Source organism: Oncorhynchus kisutch, linkage group LG29 (genome assembly GCF_002021735.2).
Source record: "Oncorhynchus kisutch isolate 150728-3 linkage group LG29, Okis_V2, whole genome shotgun sequence".
NCBI classification, from domain to species: Eukaryota; Metazoa; Chordata; class Actinopteri; order Salmoniformes; family Salmonidae; genus Oncorhynchus; species Oncorhynchus kisutch.
Window position 1 is genome coordinate 11,408,752 of NC_034202.2, and position 21,890 is coordinate 11,430,641.

The window sequence follows — 21,890 nt, forward strand, 5'->3', positions numbered from 1 at the left end:
TACGCTGTAATATACATATTCACTGTTAGCAATTCCTGTAATTTTATTACAATACAATTAAAAAATAAAGTACTTCATACAATGGGTGGGTCTAATCCTTAATGCTGATTTGTTAAAACCGCATTGCCGCAGGTGTCTATTCCACAAGTTTTCCACTGGCTAAATCTATTAAGTTAAAATGCCTATTTACTTTGTTCTGACTGCGCAATCCACTGTCCTATCAGCCCAGGCAGGTACTTTATAAACTTGATCTCCGCTATGAAAAGCATCTAGACATTATCTCACATTTCTTTTAGACTAACAATTTCTTTAGTGGGAGATTTGTATAAACCTTGCTGTGTGTCCGACATTTGCAACATTGTTTCAATATTCAAATTCAATCTCCAGCTGTCCCATAGTCATGAACGTGTTGGGGACGAGACAGACAGGCAGCGTTTCTCAGCCAGTCGAAGTCATGAATCAACTGGCATCATTTTTAGAAATGTCAGTTGAAAAAAGGTAAAACAAAATTAAGTGCAGCTAGTTTGCAGGCTTTCCAGCTACAGTTTTAAGTGATTGTGTTACTGTAGCTGTGTTGTTGGCTAGCTACTCTGAACAACAGTATGAATGATGAATCATTAGCTCGTTTTTATGGATGTATCCAAATAAATGTCACTAGAAAACAGCTTAAACAAATGCAGCTACTTTGCTGTTATTCTGCCTGCACTTTTTGATGTGACCGAAAGTTAGCCGAGATCGGCTAGCTAGCAAGCAAGGGATAAGAACGTTGCCAACCAGTATAGCAAATGGAACATTTAGAACGAACGACTGGGCCATGTCCATAGATACTGAACAAATGGGTTGCGTCTCTATCACCCGAACCGATAGACCGAACGACCAGCCAGCTTGGGTAGCAACCCTAGATTTGTGTCTGGACTATATCTTGTGAAAGGATGAAATAGTATGAATAAATTCATCAAGTAATGTTAAGGAAAATATGTCAATCATTATTTGAATAATTCCATCCAAGCAAACAACCGTGCCAATACATCTTCCAAACACTGGCTTCCCTGGCATTTTCACTTAATTATACCATGGCATTGTTGAATACTTGTTTCTGATTGGCTTGAAGGGCATTCTAGAGCGTGCATTATTTCCCTGTAATGTACGATATATTTGCACGGTAGAATTCAAAGGTTATAGTTCATTCTCAGTGGTGTAAAAATACTTCAAAGTACTACTTGAGTAGTTTTTTTGGTATCTGTACTTTACTATTTATATTTTTTACAACTTTTACTTCACCACATTCCTAAAGAATATAATGTACTTTTTATTCCATACATTTTCCCTGACACCCAAAAGTACTTACATTTTGAATGCTTAACAGGACAGGACATTTTTTCAATTCAGGCACATAAAGAAAACATCCCTGGTCATCACTACTGCCTTTGTACTGCCTTTGTTCTGGAGGATTCACTAAACACGCTTCATTTGTAAATTGTTGTTGGAGCGTGCCCCTGACTACCCATGAAATAAAACAAGAAAATTGTGCAGCCTGGTTTGCCCAAAAAAAGGAATTTGAAATGATTTATAATTTTACTTTTGATACTTGAAATTAGCATTAATTTAGATTCTTAAGTATATTTTCAATCAAATACTTTTAGACTTTTAATCAAGTAGTATTTTACTGGGTGACTAACTTTTACTTGAGTCATATTCAATTAAGGTATCTTTACTTTTACTCAAGTATGGCAGTTGGGTACTTTTTCCACCACTGTTCATTCTTGTTCTTTTTTTGTGCTGCTTTTGAAACCAAATGTAACGGTTTTCTAGGTGTGAAGGAGAGTCGGACCAAAATGCAGCGTGTAGATTTCGATCCATGTTTAATGAACAAACGTAACACAAATCTAAATACAAAACAATAAACGTAACAAAAACCGAAACAGCCTAATACTGGTGCACATACACACAGAACAAGGAACAAAGACACTAAGGACAATCACCCACAAAACACTCAAAGAATATGGCTGCCTAAATATGGTTCCCAATCAGAGACAACGATAAACACCTGCCTCTGATTGAGAACCACTCCAGACAGCCATAGACTTTGCTAGATCACCCCACTAGCTACAATCCCAATACATACCAAAACCCCAAGACAAAACACACCACAATACAAAAACAACATGCCACACCCTGGCCTGACCCAAACATGAAGATAAACACAAAATACTTTGACCAGGGCGTGACACCAAATGTCAAATTGAAAACATTATTTATATATATATATTTTTTTTAAACTTTTATTAAACTAGGCAAGTCAGTTAATTAAGAACAAATTCTAATTTACAATGACGGGGGCTGGGATTAAAAATACATTAAATATAGGACAAAACACACATCACGACAACAACATAGCATGGCACCAACACATGACAACAACATGGTAGCAACACAAAATGGCAGCAGCACAACATTGTAGCAGCACAAAACAGGGTTCAAACATTATTGGGCACAGACAACAGCACAAAGGGCAAGAAGGTAGAGATAACAATACATCATGCAAAGCAGCCTCAACTGTCAGTAAGAGTGTCCATGATTGAATCTCTGAAGAAAGAGATTGACATAAAACTGTCCAGTTTGAGTGTTTGTTGCAGCTCATTCCAGTCGCTAGCTGCAGCGAACTGAATAGACAAGTGACCCAGGGATGTGTGTGCTTTGGGGACCTTTAACAAAATGTGACTGGCAGAACGGGTGTTGTATTTGGAGGATGAGAGTTACAGTAGATATCTCAGATAGTGGGAGTGAGGCCTAAGAGGGTTTTATAAATAACCATCAACCAGTCGGTCTTGCGACAGGTATACAAAGATGACCAGTTTACAGAACATTGTAGAGTGCAGTAATGTGTCCTTTAAGGAACATTGGTGGCAAATTTGATGGCCGAAATGGTACATCTAGCTGCTCCAGAGCACCCTTACCCGCCAATCTATAAATTACGTCTCCTTAATCTAGCATGGTCATCTGAATCAGGGTTAGTTTGGCAGCTGGGGTGAAAGAGGAACGATTACGATAGAGGAAACCAAGTCTAGCTTTAATTTTAGCCTGCAGCTTTGATATGTGCTGAGAGGAGAACAGTGTACTGTCTAGCCATACTCCCAAGTTCTTGTATGCGGTGACTACCTCAAGCTCTTAACCCTCAGAGGTAGTAATCACACCTGTGGGGAGAGGGGCATTCTGCTTACCAAACCACATGACATTTGTTTTGGAAGTTTTCAGAACAAGGTTAGGGGTAGAGAAAGGTTGTTGGACACTAAGAAAGCTTTGTTGTAGATAATTTAATACAAAATACGGGGAGAGCCAGCTGAGTATGTGTCATATACATATAAATGGATAAGAGAGCTTCCTACTGCCTGAGCTATGTTGTTGATGTAAATTGAGAGATTGTGGGGCCTAGGATCAAGCCTTGGGGTACACCCTTGGTGACAGGCAGTGGCTGAGACAGCAGATGTTCTGACTTAATACACTGCACTCCTTGAGAAAGGTAGATGGTAAACCAGGCCAAATATCCCTCAGAGACACCAATACTCCTTAGCTTGCCCAAAAGAATGGAATGGTCTACCGTATCCAAAGCTATGGCAAAATCAATAAAAATAGCAGCACCGCATTGTGTAAAATCAAGGGCAATGGTGACATCATTGAGGACGTTTAAGGTTGCAGTGACACATCCATAACCTGAGCGGAAACCAGATTGCATAGCAGAGAGAATAGTTTTGACATCAAGAAAGCCAGTCAGTTGAATAGTGACACGTTTTCCCAACCCTTTTGATAAACAGAGCAAAATAGAAATAGGCTAATAAATCCTTGACTTAATGAAGTGGTGATTAAAAAGCTCAACCATGTGCTTCTTGTCAGTAACAACCACGTCATCAACTGTAAGGGACATAGGCAGCTGTGAGGATTCTCCATTCTCCAGGTCTTTAACCGTTTTCCAGAACTTCTTGGGGTAAGCCTTCAGATAGCTACTTTAAGGAGCAGTTCTCTAACTTTGGCTTTCCGGATAACCTAAGTGCACGTATTTCTCATTTGCCTGAATGAGAGCCAGTCAGTCTGAGAATGTGTGTGCCGAGCATTTCGCTAAATGCAATTCTTGAGGTGGAGTAACTCTGCAAGATCACAGTCGAACCAGGGGCTGAACCTGTTTTTAATACACATTTTCTCTATGGGGGGTGTTTCTTAACTTGTTATGGCTGCAATCCCGCTAACAGGATCGATATGACAACTACCAGTGAAAATAGAGGGCGCCAAATTCAAACCACAGAAATCTCCTAATTACAATTCCTAAAACATACATGTGTTTTATATTTTAAAGTTAATCTTATAGATAATCCCACCAAAGTATCCGATTTCAAATATGCTTTTCAGTAAAAGCACTACAAACGATTGTTAGGTCTCCACCAAACCACAATAAGCACAACCATTTTCCAGCTAAATATAGCATTCACAAAAAGCAGAAATAGAGAGAAAAAATAATCACTAACCTTGAATTATCTTCATCAGATGACACTCATAGGACTTCATGTTACACAACACATGCATGTTTTGTTTGATAAAGTTCATATTTATATAAAAACATCTGAGTTTACATTGACATATTAGATTCAATAGTTCCAAAAACATCAAGTGATTTTGCATAGCCACATGGTTTCAACAGAAATACTCATCATAAATGTAGATGATAATACAAGTTATACACATGGAATTATAGATATACCTCTCCTTAATGCAACCGCTGTGTCAGATTTCAAAAAAAGTTTAAGGAAAAAGCAACGCATGCAATAATCTGAGACGGAGCTCAGAACAGTAGCCAAATTAGCCACCATGTTGGAGTCAACAGAAACCAGAAAATACATGATAAATGTTTCCTTACCTTTGATGAACTTCATTAGAATGCAGTCCTAGGAATCCCAGGTCCACAATAAATGCTTGATTTGTTCAAAAATGTCCATTATTTATGTCCAATTAGCTACTTTGGTTAGCGCGTTTGGTAAACAATTCCAAAGTCACAAAGTGCGTCCACTATAATGTGACAATGTCCAAACGTTCCGTAACGGTCAGTAGAAACATGTCAAATGATGTACTGAATCAATCTTTAGAATGATATTTACATATCTTGAATAACATACCAACCGGAGAATTAGAATGACTTCAGATGACCGGTGGAACGCAGGTCAACATAAGTAAGTAAAAACTAATCCATATCGCTGTAATTTCAATGAGAGCTTGGTTGAAAATCTGCCACCCCCAGAAAAAATACAAACACGAAGTGGAATTTCTCCGTTTTTTGCCTGCAATATGAGTTCTGTTATACTCACACACATAGTTCAAACAGTTTTAGAAACTTCAGAGTTTTCTATTCAATACTAATAATACTATGCAATATATTAGCAACTGAGACTGAGGAGCTGGCCGTTTACAATGGGCACCTTTTCATCCAAGCTACTCAACACTGCCCCTGCAGCCAAAACAAGTTAAGGACAGGTATATCTATAATTCCATGTGTATCACTTGTATTATCATCTACATTTATGATGAGTATTCCTGTTGATTCAATGTGCCTATGCAAAATCACTGGATGTTTTTGGAACTAGTGAAGGTAACTCGCCAATGTAAACTCAGATTTTTTTTATATAAATATGAACTTTATCAAACAAAACACGTGTCATCTGATGAAGATCATCAAAGGTTAGTGATTCATTTGATCTCTTTGTGCTTTTTGTGACTCCTCTCTTTGGCAGGAAAAATGGCTGTTTTCATTGTGGTTTGGTGATGACCAAACATAATCGTTTGTGGTGCTTTCGCTGAAAAGCATATTTGAAACCGGACACTGTGGTGGGATTAACAACAAGACTACCTTTAAAACGGTATAAGATACATGTATGTTTGAGGAATTATAATTATGAGATTTCTGTTTTGAATTTGGCACCCTGCACTTTCACTGGCTGTTGTCATATCATCACGTTAACGGGATTGCAGCCCAAACATTAAGAAATGTAAGCCTATGCAAGGTTTGTGCATTAAGCTATAGGTCCAATACATTATCACCGCATCCTGGCATTGCTTGAATTTACCTGCCATTGCGTAGTTGTTCGGGACTTTAAAAAAATTATTTTTACAAATTTGAGGCAGGCTATATGATCACGCTGGTAATAGATCCATTGTTGTATTACTTTTGAGGCACAGCTGAGTGAGCATACATTTAAATAATTAGCTTTTTATTTTACTGGGCTGAGGGTGCCTGCATCTGATGGTCAGTCTCAGCGGAGGGAGAGAGCAGAGGGTCGACTGAGGGTCGTCTCTCCACATCCCTCCGCTCTCCCTTTCGTCCACTGACACTGACCAAAAAGGGACACCGTCTTCCAGCTGATGGCGAAACTCGAGTCGCACCGCATTATTTCTGCCTCATGCACGAACTCATGTTACTCCTATGAACAGAGAAAGGGAAATATTCCTAGATTTTAAAAAAGACCAAAGCTGCTAATAATAACAACAACAACGCAAGCCAATAGATACACTTTCCTACTCATTCATTACTGCTGCACTGCTTGTTGTAGAGCTGAGTGGAAATAGGAGGAACGCGCATTTCATGGCTTATAAAAGTGTTGAATAGAAAGTGTTGACAGTGCTTAGTAAGAACTTAAACATGAACGCACTCATAAAAACAGCAGCTCTTTGCTGTATTCGTTGAGTCTCTCTCTAGTCATGGTTTTACATGTTTTGAAATCTCACAGTATCAATTTTGTGTTACTGCAGACTCGGTCATCTGAGCAATCTGATTGGCCAGCAGTGGCATAGGCACTTGATTTCCTTTCCAGGCCCACCGGGAAGGCAGAGTCCGTACCTTCAGACACACCAAACGGCAACAGTTTGCCTACCCGGTGCGCAGGGCAGGTGAATTGGCTGCAACTACTATCCCCCCTAAAAATAAGAAGACACGGCTTTATCGTTTTTTACAGAAATGTTTGGCGATCAACTAGAAATGCCTTGGAGATTGGCATGTCGATTGCGATCGACCGGTTGGTGACCACTGCTTTAGGACTTGGTCAGGTGGTTTAAAACCAGTTTAGGCGAGGGATTCCCCTAGGGGAACTCCACCCCCCCCCCATTCAGCTGAAACGGTGGCGCAGGGAATGCAAAAATATTCTTCTAAATATTTAACCTCCACACATTAACAAGTCCAATACCTCAAATGAAAGATAAACACCTTGTTCATCTACCCAGCGTGTCAGATTTTTTAAATGTTTTACGGCGAAAACACAGCATATATTTATGTTAGACCACCACCAAAACAAAGAAAAAAACAGCCATTTTGTAGAACAAAAGATACAATCACATAAGCAGGATTTTTAAAAATCATTCACTAACCTCTTGAAAATCTTCATCAGATGACAGTCATATGACATGTTACACAGTACATTTGTTTTGTTCGATAATATGCATTTTATATCCATAAATCTCGGTTCACATTGACGCCATGTTCAGAAAATTCTCCAAAATGTCTGGAGAAATTATAGAAAGCTACGCCAGATAACAGATATACTCATCATAAACTTTGACTAAAGATACATGTTCTACATATAATTAAAAATATACACTGGTTCTGAATGCTGTGTCACATTTTTTTTAACCTTACGGTAAAAGCCTAACATTGCAATAATCTGAGAATTTCTCCGCTATGTTGGAGTCAACAGAAATACAAAAATACAACATGAATATTCCCTTACCTTTGATGGTCTTCGATCAGAATGTAGTGGAAGGAGTCCTAGTTCAACAATAAATCGTTTTGTTTCATAATGTTCAATTCTAGTGTCCATGTAGCAGCATTTGCTACCACTTTCAGCTCAAATACCCAAAAAATTACTTCTGGTCCAGGATAATTTTGCATCAACTTCCAAATGACATATTACAGGTCGACGAAACTGGTCAAACTAAGTGCAGAATCAATCTTCAGGATGTTATAAACGTACAAAACGAATGGCATTCCAACCGGACAATCCTAGTTCATCTCGGGCTGATTGGAACAGAGGAAGCACTCCAAACGCATATGCGCTTTCAAGCACATGAATCTTTTGCGACACTGTAGTAAAATTCCTTCCCATTAGGTCAAAGTTCACAGCAAATGCTCCATTGCACTTCCTACTGAATGAGGACATCTAGTGGAAGACATAGGAAGTCCAGATCCATAACTTGTTGGGAAGGGAGGGGGCGATGACGTCAAAGTTGCCCCAACTTTCAGAATTCCAAAACTAGTTTGGAAGATTGCCTGCCCTGTGAGTTCTGTTATACTCACATACACAATTCAAACGGTTTTAGAAGCTTCAGAGTGTTTTCTATCCAATAATATTAATAATAATACTATGCATATATTAGCAATTTAGGACAGATTTTGATGCAGTTCACTATGGGCACGCAATTCATCCAAAGGGGAAATACTGCCCCCTATCCTGAACAGGTTTAAGCATGTCCCAGTTTAGGTCACCTAGCAGGACAAATTCAGACTTTGTGTAAGGGGCCAGGAGAGACCTTAGGGCAGGTAAGGTACAGGCTGGGGCTGGGGCTGATGGAGGATGATAACACTCAGCAACAGTCGACAAAGAGCTATTTGAAAGTTGAATGCTTAAAACCAGAAAAACAAATTGTTTGGGGACAGACTTGGTTTGAGACATCTTAGCACTGAAGGCGATCCTTGGTAAAGATTACCACTCCCCCACCTTAGGAAGATCTGTTTTGACGAAAAAGGTTATAACCAGAAAGGTTAACAACAGTATTCCAAACAGTCTTTCTTAACCATGTCTCAGTAATGACCAACACATCTGGATTGGAGCTGTGAATCCACACTATCAATTGATCCATTTTAGGTAATAAGCTTCTCGTGTTAACGTGCAGAAAACCCAGGCTTTTACGAGAGCAGAAATCAGCATAAGTCAGAATTGGGGCTAGCAACAGTAGATGGGCCAGGGTGTACATTTCCAGATACCAGATGTCATCAACAGTAATACAATCAAGGCACTGCAGAGGACAGGGAGAGCTCTGCAGTGTTGATTTATGACATTTCAATGTGCATTAGATGGCAAAAAGATCAGTGTACAGCAATTTCATCAGGTAACACGAAAACAAAGCCGGCAAGAGATGGTTAGAAAAGGATGGGAGGCCAAAGTCTGTGTAACCAATTGGCATTGTTGAATTTGATTATCACAATGGCAAGCTAGTACTGATGGTTTGGTTAGCTAAACTAACAATTCTGCTTGGTTACCAGAGCAACTACTGTAGCTATCTAGTAAACTTGCAAACTACTTCAGTGGATGTTGAACACATTTCTAGTGTCAAATCTGTTAAATCATAGCCATGGTATGAAACGAATAAGCAACTCGGGCAACTCTTTATCCATTCTCTTGAAAAAAATGCAACCTCGTGGAAGGTCAACACAGCTTCCAGTCATAGCCCCTCATTGATTATCCCTTACGTATTGCGTATATTTATTACAGCATTCTGTGAATAGTGCATTGTGGAAACATTTTGTGAGGGGAAAGAATTGTTTGCTCATTAACATATTTTGAGACTTGCCTTGCTATATACTGAATGTACAAAACATTAGGAACACGTTCCTAATATTTAGTTGCAACCCTTTTTGCCCTCCGAACAGCCTCAATTCGGTGGGGCATGGACTCTACAAGGTGTCAAAACGTTGCACAGGGATGTGGGCCCATGTTGACTCCCAGCCTTCCCACAGTTATGTCAAGTTGGCTGAATGTCCTTCAGGTGGTGATCCATATGTAACAAACACGGGAAACTGTTGAGCATGAAACATCAGCAGTGTTGCAGTGAGTGACACTCAAACCGTTGTGCTTGGCAGTTACTGTTCAAAGGCAATTACATTTTTTGTGTTGCCCACTCACCCTCTGAATGGCACACATACACAATCCGTGTCTCACTTGTATTACAAATCTTTATTTAACCAATCTCTTCCACTTCATCTAAACTGATTGAATTGGATTTAACAAGTGACATCAATAAGGGATCATAGTTTTCATCTGGATTCACTTGGTCAGTGTATGTCATGGAAAGAGCAGCTGTTCCTAATGTTTTGTACACTCAGTGTAATTTTTGAACCCTTTATTGAGAATGCTGTACCAATTGAACTGATGTGGCAGTAGTGTTGTAACAACGTAATGTTTATTGGGTGCAGATCATAGTGACAGTGGGTCTTAAACCTCCAATGGTTCAATATTAAGCCGTGTCCTTTTGATCGGTTTTGCCCTGTAATCACGGCCAGTTTGGAAGCCTTTGTTTAGGCCTTTGGAGTCGCAAGTGATATAAAACACCAAATATGAATAAAGATGCTGTAATGTACAAATAACTAGCAACCAACGAGATTGCACTAATACCATGTAATTACAGTAAAGTATTGTGTAATGCCAAAATGATTACAGTAGCATTTATTTTTCTTACAGTATAGGCTAACTTCAGTGTTTAACTTCATAATTTAGCTGCATTTTACAGTAACTTACAGGAAGCTGGTGATAAGTTCATGTTTATATTACAGTAACATACTTTGCACTTGCCAGAGATTTAACTATAACAACAGTCCCGGTTACGGAAACATTTTACTTGCTATGACTGTGATATGTGTTTTTTATAAACCTTCGATGAATGCAGTGACAACAGTGTCTGCTAAATGACCAAAATGTAAATTAACTTATTTGGGATAGGTGGGGGGCACTATAGCGACCTCGATAACACCTGGAGAAATTGCAGAGTGCGAAATTCAAAATACAAATATCGTAATATTAAACATTCATGAACATAAAATTGTCTTGGGGCGGCAGGATAGTGGTTAGAGAGTTGGACTAGTAACCGGAAAGTTGCAAGTTCAAACCTCCAAGCTGACAAGGTACAAATCTGTCGTTCTGCCCCTGAACAGGCAGTTAACCCACTGTTCCTAGGCCGTCATTGAAAATAAGAATTTGTTCTTAACTGACCTGCCTAGTTAATTAAAGGTAAAATAAAAATAAATAAATAAAATTCTTAAATAAAGGTTAAAAAAAAGAAGCTTAACCTCTTGTTAATCCAACCGCGTTGTCAGATTTCAAAAATACGTTTTGGTGAACGCATACCATGCGATTATCTGAGGACAGCGCCCCACACAAAAGCATTAACATTTTCCAAACCAGCAGAGGTGTCACAAAAGTCAGAAATAGCGAAAAAATAAATTGCTTACCTTTGAAGAACTTCCTCTGTTTGCACTCCCAAGGGTCCCAGCTACACAACAAATGGTTGTTTTGTTCAATAAAGTCCTTCTTTATATCCCAAAAAAGTCAGTTTAGTTGGAGCGTTTGATTCAGTAACCCACTCGTTCAACGTGCATACAAAGGAATCCCAAAAGTTACCAATGAACTTTATCCAAACAAGTCAAACAACGTTTCTAATCAATCCGCAGGTACCCTAATATGTAAAGAAACTATAACATTTAAGACGGAATGTAGTATGTTCAATTCCGGAGATAAATAACGAAGTGCGAGCCCTCATCCACACACACCAGAAGACTACAGTCCAAAATGAGAGGACCTTGAAAAACTACAATTTACTAAGTCATTTTTCAAAAAACAACCCTGAAACCCTTTCTAAAGACTGCTGAACTCTAGTGGAAGCCATAGGAACTGCAATCTGGGAGGTATTCCTTTGAATCTACCATAAACAATCATTTGAATTGGCTGTGACCTCAATAAATACAATTCTAGATGGATTTTCATCTGGGTTTTACCTGCCATAGCAGTTCTGTTATACTCACAGACATGATTTTAACAGTTTTAGAAACTTCAGAGTGTTTTCTATCCAATACTACCATATGCATATCCTAGCTTCTGGGCCTAAGTAACAGGCAGTTTACTTTGGGCAGGTCATTCATCTGAATTTCCGAATACTGCCCCCTAGCCCTAAAAAGTTAAACATTTGCATTTGGAAAGCATACTGCTGGGTATTATTCTAATGAGCTCTGCCCTCAAACTATTTGTATTTTGATCCAAATTTGAACTTGTTTGGGTAGGAGGTCTTTAGAATAATACCCAGCAGGGTTCTTTGCCAGCTAAATGTTTTACATTTTGGTAATTTAGAGGACACTCTTATCCAGAGTGACTTACAGTCAGTGTATTAAACTAAGGTTAACAATAATATACCACAGTCATAGCAAATAAAAAATGTATGTTACCATTTCAGAGAATGTTGTAACTTCCAAGTATATATTTGTATTAGAAAAAATGTGATATACATATATTTTTACACCATTTTAAAGATACAATTGTTGTTAATCCCACCACAGTTTCTGATTTTCAAAAATTCTTTACGACGAAAGCACACCAAACAATTATGTTAGGTCCCAGAAAAACACAGCCATTTTTCCAGCCAAAGAGAGGAGTCACAAATAGCAAAATTAGAGAAAGTGAATCACTAAACTTTGATCTTCATCAGATGACACTCATAGGACTTCATGTTACACAATACATGTATGTTTTGTTTGATAAAGTTCATATTTATATCCAAAAATCTCAGTTTACATTGGCGCGTTACGTTCAGTAATGTTTTGCTTCCAAAACATCCGGTGATTTTGCAGAGAGCCACATCAATTTACAGAAATACTCATAATAAACATTGATAAAAGATACAAGTTTTATGCATGGAACTTTAGATAAACTTCTGCTTAATGCAACTGCTGTGTCATATTTTAAAAAAGCTTTACAGAAAAAGCACACCATGCAATAATCTGAGTACGGCGCTCAGACACAAAAAAAGCTATACAGGTACCCGCCATGTTGTGGAGTCAACAGAAGTCAGAAATAGCATTATTAATATTCACTTACCTTTGATCTTCATCAGAATGCACTCCCAGGAATCCCAGTTCCACAAATGCTTGTTTTTGTTCGATAAAGTCCATTTATGTCCAAATACCTCCTTTCTGTTCGCACGTTTAGTTCACAAATCCAAATTCCCGACACGCAGGCCAGACTAAAAGTCATGAAGTTCTGTTTCAGTTCGTAGAAACATGTCAAACGATGTATAGAATCAAGGATATTTAGGATATTTTTAACAGAAATCTTCAATCATGTTTCAACCGGAGAATTCTTTTGTCTTTAGAAATGCAATGGAACGCAGCTAACTCGCACGGGCGCACGTGAGACTGAGCTCATGGCACTCTGCCTAACCTCTTACTCAATCAGCTCTCATTCTCTCCTCCTTCACAGTAGAAGCCTCAAATAAGGTTCTAAAGACTGTTGACATCTAGTGGAAGCCCTAGGAAGTGCAATCGGACCCCAAAGACACTATTGTATAGGCAAAGAGTTAAACTACAAACCTCATATTTCCCACTTCCTGGTTGGATTTTTTTTCTCTGGTTTTTGTCTGCCATGTGAGTTCTGTTATATCAATCAAACAGTTTTAGAAACTGCAGAGTGTTTTCTATCCAAATCTACTAATAATATGCATATCTTAGCTTCTGGGCCTGAGTAGCAGGCAGTTTACTGTGGGCACCTTGTTCATCCAAGCTACTCAACACTGCCCTCCAGCCATAAGAAGTTCCGGGCCAGTGAAATACAAAATATTAGGTATGAATAAAAGTATGGAAATACCTATATCAAATACATGTAAGAGAAATACTGCTTGACTTTGGCACTAGCTACCTTTGCCTATAAAACTGCAACAGTTTACTAACTACTGTGCTTCCAGTAATGCACGGTAAATTTGTTACAGTAAAGGTCCCGTAAATCTACAGTCATTTAATGGCTTCTGTGCAGCCAGTATTTTACCGTACATTTACATTAACATACTGGATACTGTGCTTCCAGTAATTTACTGTCAAACTACAGGAATTTTTTTCTTTACAGTGTACTGTACATATACAACTGTCTATATACCCAACTATGAACAAACTACTACAGTTTACATTCACAAATGTAACTGGTTTCAAGATACTTTCAATGCTAAAATACTAGATTATGCTAAAGTGTTTCTAGGGCAGAATCGCACGTTAGTCAGACCAAAGACCATATATCAGGGTCAAACACTTTCTTTTTCAACCACGTTGACGTTATTCCTGTCAAGTTTAGTAATGATAATCTACAAAAAAACTTTCAAAGCGAACAGAGAATCCTGTAAATATCCAGAGTAGTTTGGTAAATATTGAGTCTACTGTGGAGATGTAGTTTAGTCTAGGTCTGGGCCACTCAGGACACATCAGGGCCCAAGCGTGGTGGGCCACACAGCTGTGTGATGACCGGATGGCTGGGCTGGAGAGGGGTCCAAGGTAAAACCTATTCAACACAGTAATTTTCATTCAGCTACTCAGTTCAAGTGGTTCTCTGTTGCTGTGTTCACTTCACTGAGAGCACAGAATGAACATTGAACACAAAAAAAATATTTTATTATTAGTTGATATTCAGTGTAAAAATAATTGGGATCTATGGGTGTAATAGGTCAACTGGAAATACAGTTTTTTTTGCCTTTTTGATGAAAGATTGACAAAGCTAACTCATCATCAACCAGTAACAGAGAAAAACACACTAATGTCCTTCTCAATTAGACTGACTATCTTCACAGGGGACGCACAGACTTTCCACACATTTTATTCTCCTCTTCCTTTTCTTTCTCTTTTTATCTGTGCCAGCCGAACTAAACTCACCTCATGCTGAGAGTAAATTAAATTATTTTAGTGCTGCTGTGGGAAAGATAGTGTTGCTGAGTTGGGACAGCCAAGAGAGGAAGTCTAACTGTGAAGATGGCTAATGTTTTGGCAGAGAGGAGTAGACAGATGTCATTAGGCTGTATATTCCTATCAGGGTGATGGGTATTTTACTAAAAGGTTTCAACTTAAGCCTAATTAACAGTCTACAGACGCAGAGAAGGGATGGTCCGGCGTACCATTTTGATGCGGCTTTGACATCACCATTCGCAGTCAACGAACAGCCCAATCACGCACCTCTCCAAAATTCCCAACCAACACGGCATACACGTTTTGGACTCTGATAGATGCTTAAGGCCTAAGGCCTCATACACACTCACACATTTTTAAACAAACTGCATTAACAACAAATACGGAATGTAATATGACATATTTTGGGGAATGATACTCGGGTTCCAGATGCTGATGACAGGTAGCCGTTTGCTGGACTGCTGGCATCGAAACTCCCCCGCTGGGAGACAAGATGTCTTATGACGGGCCTTTAGGTTATTATAGCTGGTGACTGTGCGGAGGTGGAAGGTTGTCGGTAACTTTTTCTGTAACACGCAAGTGAGAGAACATGAAATATAATTACATCCCAAGATTTACGCCCATTGGTTGAGAGAGAGAGAAAGGTGATGATTGTAAAGTGTGTACCAATAGGTTAATAAACAGCAAGCGTGGGGAATGTGTGTTATTGTGCCGTGCTCATAGGCTAAAAAGTAAATAGGTGAATGGCATTCCGCACATAGCTAACTATAAGGAGAACTAACAAGATGCTATGCTGATTATGATACGCTTGTACAGTATACATTCCCACTATGCCTGTAGTTTCTTATTCTATGTGAGTTATGCTTACTGGATAAAGTTAAAGCTAGCGTTCAGGCCAGCCTTACTGATTTGAACCTTTCTAAACTACATTAATGTAAGGCCCTTTAAAGAGTGCAGGTTGGTTGTTGTTGCCTACTAGGTCACCAAGAGTGGACGAGGGCGGTATTACGCTGAGTGGTATAGAAAAACGACACCAAAGGAAGCTAGTGTTCCTAGCTAGCGTTGTGGATTCTCTGCTCTGTTTGAAAGCATGTATTAGGGTGGTTGATGCTCAAGATAATGTGTGCTCTGATTCACACACATAACCGACATACAGTTCAATAATCAGACATTTTTACAGTTCACTTATCAAGAGACATTTAGGACGGAAACACGTACTTATTCTCAGCATGCTTCTCATGGTTGACAGCCCATGCAGCAGCAGAATCATCCACAAGTGGCCATGCAAGCATGAAGATTCTGCAAAATGCAGAAATATAGTGCTTTCATGGTTTAATTGAACACGGCTTGTGAGACTCTACTCTCCACTCAAACAAAACAACAAAAAAATGTATGCTCACCCCCAGTGCCTCAATTAGACTATAACATCAATTATAGCTAGAAGTTTGCAGAGCCTGCCAAATCCCTCTCAGACGCCCCCACATAAGAAATTCAGAGGACATTTCTTCTTTGCTGGGGATCTGCCAGACAGACGGGGCTAATTTAGATGCCTATTTTTCTCAGCTTTGGCTTTTCCTTTTTATAAGGAGTGTATGAGTTTATAAGAAAATCCCTGAGATAAAAGTGTAAAGTCTTCATCCCTCCCTCGCCCCTCCCTTCCCACATTTGTCATTTGTATCTCTTTCTCTATTCATGTCTCCCCTCTCTCTGTCTCTCTCACACACACACATGCACGCTCTCGTTCCATCTCTCTCCCTCTAGCCCTCTTTCTCTCCATTTTTCTCTCCATTTATCCCTTAATCGCTTCCTACAGTGCCTTGCAAAAGTATTCGGCCCCTTTGAACTTTGCGACCTTTTGCCACATTTCAGGCTTCAAACATAAAGATATAAAACTGTATTTTTTTGTGAAGAATCAACAACAAGTGGGACACAATCATGAAGTGGAGCGACATTTATTGGATATTTCAAACTTTTTTAACAAATCAAAAACTGAAAAATTGGGCGTGCAAAATTATTCAGCCCCCTTAAGTTAATACTTTGTAGCGCCACCTTTTGCTGCGATTACAGCTGTAAGTCGCTTGGGGTATGTCTCTATCAGTTTTGCACATCGAGAGACTAATAATGTTGTTCTTAGAACACAAATGTTCTAAGAACGGCAGTGGTGTAAAGTACTTAAGTCGTTTTTGGGGTATCTGTACTTTACTATTTATATTTTTGACAATGTTTACTTTTACTTCACTACATTCCTGAAGACAATAGTGTAGTTTTTACATCATACATTTTCCCTGACAACCAAAAGTACTTGTTACTTTTTAAATTCTTAGCAGGACATCGAAATTATCCAATTCACTCACTTATCAAGGGAACACCCCTGGTCATGATCTGGTGGACTCACAAAACACAAATGTTTTTGTAAATGATGTCTGGGTGTTGGAGTGTGCCTCTGGCAATCCCTGGGTGACTTTTACTTTAGTCGTTCTATTAAGGTATCTTTATTTTTACACAAGTATGACAATTGGGTACTTTTTCCATCAATGTCAATTATTCCTTTCAATGTAAAACATTCCAAATTACATTTGACACCTGGGTTTTCACGTGCACTCAAATGTTGTCATGTGTAGTGTCATGGTACCACATAGTGAAATTGTTCCTCCCCAGGTTGTTACATTTATATTCTGAGATTGTTTTCACATGTGTTCACGTGTTGTTTTATGTTATCACATGTTGCTTCACATGTTGCTTCTGTCATGACTCTCACTCCTGGGTGAGGATCAAAGATAGCCACCCCCCCTCTCTCCCACCAGAGAGGAATGGTGGACGTTGTGCCGGTTTTATTACATAACTTTCTCTCCCTCTCCCTTGCCTTTGCAGTATTGAGAATGGAATGTGAGTGTTACAACAGAGACTTGCCAAAACTTTAACATCTAAAGATTGGACATTGTAACAATATTTCTAACATAAAGAATGTGGGAAAAGGTTGGTGAAGATTGAAACAATAATCATGTCACGTCATTTAGCATTTTGTGATGTCATTCTGGATGGTATAACAAGATAACTGTAACTCTGAAAGTAGACACGTCCGAGTTTCCCGATTTACATCTAAATGTTGTAAAACGTATATGGTTAAATATGAAACCATTTGTGAAAAGATAACAATGTGATTTAGCATTCTAAATTAGAATTGTTTTTCATATAGGGTACCACATGAGGGAGGACGATGTCTTCCCTGTAACGCACAGCTTTGAGATCGCCTGCAATGACAACAAGCTCAGTCCGATGATGCTGGGACACACCGCCCCAGACCATGACAGACCCTCCACCTCCAAATCGATCTGGCTCCAGTGTACAGGCCTCGGTGTAACGCTCATTCCTTCTACGATAAACGCGAATCCGACCATCACCCCTGGAGAAACAAAATGGTGACTCGTCAGTGAAGAGCACTTCTTGCCAGTCCTGTCTGGTCTAGCGGCGGTGGGTTTGTGCCCATAGGTGATGTTGTTGCCGGTGATGTCTGGTGAGGACCTGCCTTACAACAGGCCTACAAGCCCTCAGTCCAGCCTCTCTCTGCCTATAGTGGACTGTGTGAGAGTTGACAGAGATTGTGCATTCCTGGTTCTTGGGCAGTTGTTATTGCCATCCTGTACCTGTCCTGCAGGTGTGATATTCGGATGTACCGATCCTGTGCATGTGTTTTTACACATGGTCTGCCACTGCGAGGATGATCAGCTGTCTGTCCTGTCTCCCTGTTACGATGTCTTAGGCGTCTCACAGTAGGGACATTGCAATTTATTGCCCTGGCCACATCTGCAGTCCTCATGCCTCCTTGCAGCATGCCTAAGGACGTTCACACAGATGAGCAGGGACCCTGGACGTCTTTCTTTTAGTGTTTTTCAGAGTACGTAGAAAGGCCTCTTTAGTGTCCTAAGTTTTCATAACTGACCTTAATTTCCTACCGTCTGTAAGCTGTAGTGTCTTAACGACCGTTCAGTAATTGTTCATGGTTCATTGAACAAGCATGGGAAACAGTGTTTAATAAATCCCTCCCGTCGTCCTCGGGTCAGAGTGACCCAAGCCCTGCGTTTGGAGTGCTCCCCTCTGTGCTCGGGGTCAGAGTGACGCAGACAGCCAGCCAACACTAGCAAGGTGTATGTTATTGTGTCTACTGTGAGTGGCGAGGTTGTGTTCGAGGGCTTCCCCTCTGTGCTCGGGGTCAGAGCGACCCAGCCAGCCACTAGCGAGGTGTTTGTTGTTGTGTATACTGTGTGAGGTGGGGCTCCCCCTCCGTCCTGGGGTCAAAGTGACCCAGGCCCTGTTTTTCGAGGAGTCCCCTCTGTGCTCAGGTCAGAGTGACCCAGCCAGCCACTAGTAAGGTGTATGTTATTGTGTCTACTGTGTGTGTGTGTGTGTGTGTGTGTGGCACTCCCCCGCGGTGAGAGCGAGGCAGTGAGAGAGGCTGTGTAAAGGCCTCCCGCTGTCCTGCGTGCAGGTAGAACAAGGCCCCTGAGTTCAGTGGTCCATGTAGTGCACATGGCTACACAAGCCCAGCGGTGCTCTGACAGGGGTGAACAGCAGGCACGGCTACACACGCCCGGACATGTCCCGCGGTGTGCAAGAGGGCAGCCAGCCAGCGGTGCATCAGGGGTGAACTGCACACAGCTACACACTCCCAGTGGCGCGACAGGGGCGAACGCATGCCTCGTTGATTCACCTAGTCTCCCTTGTAAGCTGGCCGTAGAGACAATACTAATATTGTCAGCAACGCACAAAGTCATCAGCTCCCCCGTGCCGTGTGCTCTTCCCCGCTGCTCAGTGGACCCAAGCCACCATTTCACCGCGGCACAGGTCCTAGAACAGATCTTCTCCAGCGTCGATCAAGAAGACTACTCTGATTCCGAGGAGGAGGAAGAGGTTTCGGAAGACCAAAACGGGGAGGAATACAAGCGCGAGGAGGAGGCCGACGACGTATCGCAGTTGCTCTCTTCGGAGGAAGACCCGGAGGAAAACCTGGAGGAAGAGATGGCCTCCCCCCAAGCCGAAAGGGAGACGTTGCTGTCAAAAAACGGCAAAATCAAATGGTCCCCCGTGGCCTATTGCCGCCGCGACAGGGCCCCGTGTGATCTGCTACGCTGAGCCGGCCTTGACGCCGAGCCCCACAGCCTTTGTCGTGTCGCGTGCCCACCTTCCACCTGTTCTTCACGCCGGCAATTGAAAGGATAATTGTGGACATGACAAATCTGCAGGGGGTGAAAAAATATGGTGATGGCTGGCGAGCCATGGACGCCACGGACCTGCGTGCCTACGTAGGGCTGCTGATCCTAGTGGGGTCCTGAGGCGAGGCTTCGGCCAGCCTGTGGGACGCGGAGAGCAGCAGGACCGTGTTCCGTGCTACCATGCCGCTCAAGGTCTTTCACAAGTACTCGAGGTGCAGACGGATGACTGGCCCCTGGTCATCTTCCACAACCTCCTCGACGTGTCCTACAACGCCTTGTGATGTGGCGAGAGATCAAGCCTGACTGGATGCCTGGGAAGCGGAACAAGAGGAGGGTGTTCATGGACCTCCTGGGAAAGGCACTTGTTTAGCCATTGATCCAAAGAAGGCAGCATCTCCCCCGCACGGAAGCGGCGTCAGAGTGCTACGGCGGCTCGTGATCAACAACCTGAGGTGCCCGGCCTCCGCCCCGCTCGCTGCCCCAGCCACCGCGGCAAGTAATGGGAAGAGGTGTCAGCTCTGCCCACCAAAGAAGGACTCCAAGACACACGGTGTACTGCAGGTGTAGGAAATACATCTGCAACGGCTGTTCACACGCATACTGTCACACTTGTGCCCATCGGGCATTTAGCCAAAACGGGACAGGGTGACACGGGATGTAGGCACAATACGAGGACGACGGGAGGGTTTAAACACTTTACAATGAAGATCTGTGAAGTTATTTGGACTTTTCCGAATTATCTTTGAAAGACATGGTCCTGAAAAAGGGACATTTCTTTTTTTGCTGAGTTTAGTTCTGACAGTGCAGCAATATCTAACATGTAATCTAACAATTCCACAACTACCTAATACACACAAATCTGGAAGAAAGGGTTGGAATAAGAATATATACATATAAATATATGACAGAGCGGCATAGGCAAGATGCAAAAGATGGTATAAAATACAATATATTCATATGGGATGAGTAATGCAAGATATGTAAACATTATTAGAGTGCCATTATTAAAGTGACTAGTGATCCATTTATTAACGTGGCCAGTGATTTCAAGTCTCTATTTAGGCAGCAGCCTCTCTGTGTTAGGGATGTCTGTTTAACAGTCTGATGGCCTTGAGATAGAAGCTGTTTTTCAGTCTCTCTGTCCCTGCTTTGATGCACCTGTACTAACCTCACCTTCTGGATGGTAGCGGGGTGAACAGGCAGTGGCTCGGATGGTTGTTGTCCTTGATGATCTTTTTGGCCCTCCTGTGACATTGGGTGATGTAGGTGTCCTGGAGGGCAGGTAGTTTCCCCCCTGGGGCTACGTTGTTCACCCTCTGGAGAGCCTTGCAGTTGTGGGAGGTGCAGTTGTCATACCAGGGGGTGATACAGCCCGACAGGATGCTCTCAATTGTGTGTCTTTAAAAGTTTGTGAAGGTTTTAGGTGACAAGCCACATTTCTTCAGCCTCCTGAGGTTGAATAGGCACTGGTGTGCCTTCACCACACAGTCTGTGTGGGTGGACCATTTCAGTTTGTCTGTGATGTGTATGCCGAGGAACTTACCTTTCCTCTTTCTCCACTACTGTCCCGTCGATGTGGATAGGGGGGGTGCTCCCTCTGCTGTTTCCTGAGGTCTACGATAATCTCCTTTGTTTTGTAGACGTTGAGTGAGAGGTTATTTTCCTGACACCACATTCCAAGGGACCTCCCCTCCTTTTTAGGCTGTCTCGTTGTCGTTGGTAATCAAGCCTACTACTGTTGTGTCGTCTGCAAACTTGACGATTTGAGTTGGATCGTGAGGAAGGGGCTGAGCATAGGGGGGGGGGCTGAGCACGCACCCTTGTGAGGCCCCAGTGTTGAGGATCAACGAAGTGGAGATGTTGTTTCCTACCTTCCCCATCTGGGGGCGGCCCGTCAGGAAGTCAAGAACCCAATTGCACAGGGCGTGGTTGAGACCCAGGGCCTC

General features: G+C 41.4%; 1 protein-coding gene across 1 annotated transcript in view; it reads left to right on the plus strand.

The window, feature by feature from the left end:
- Positions 1-21,890, plus strand: part of lamc3 (laminin, gamma 3) — a 221,498-nt gene that overhangs the window by 12,473 nt on the left and 187,135 nt on the right. The gene's annotated exons all lie outside the window — the stretch shown is intronic.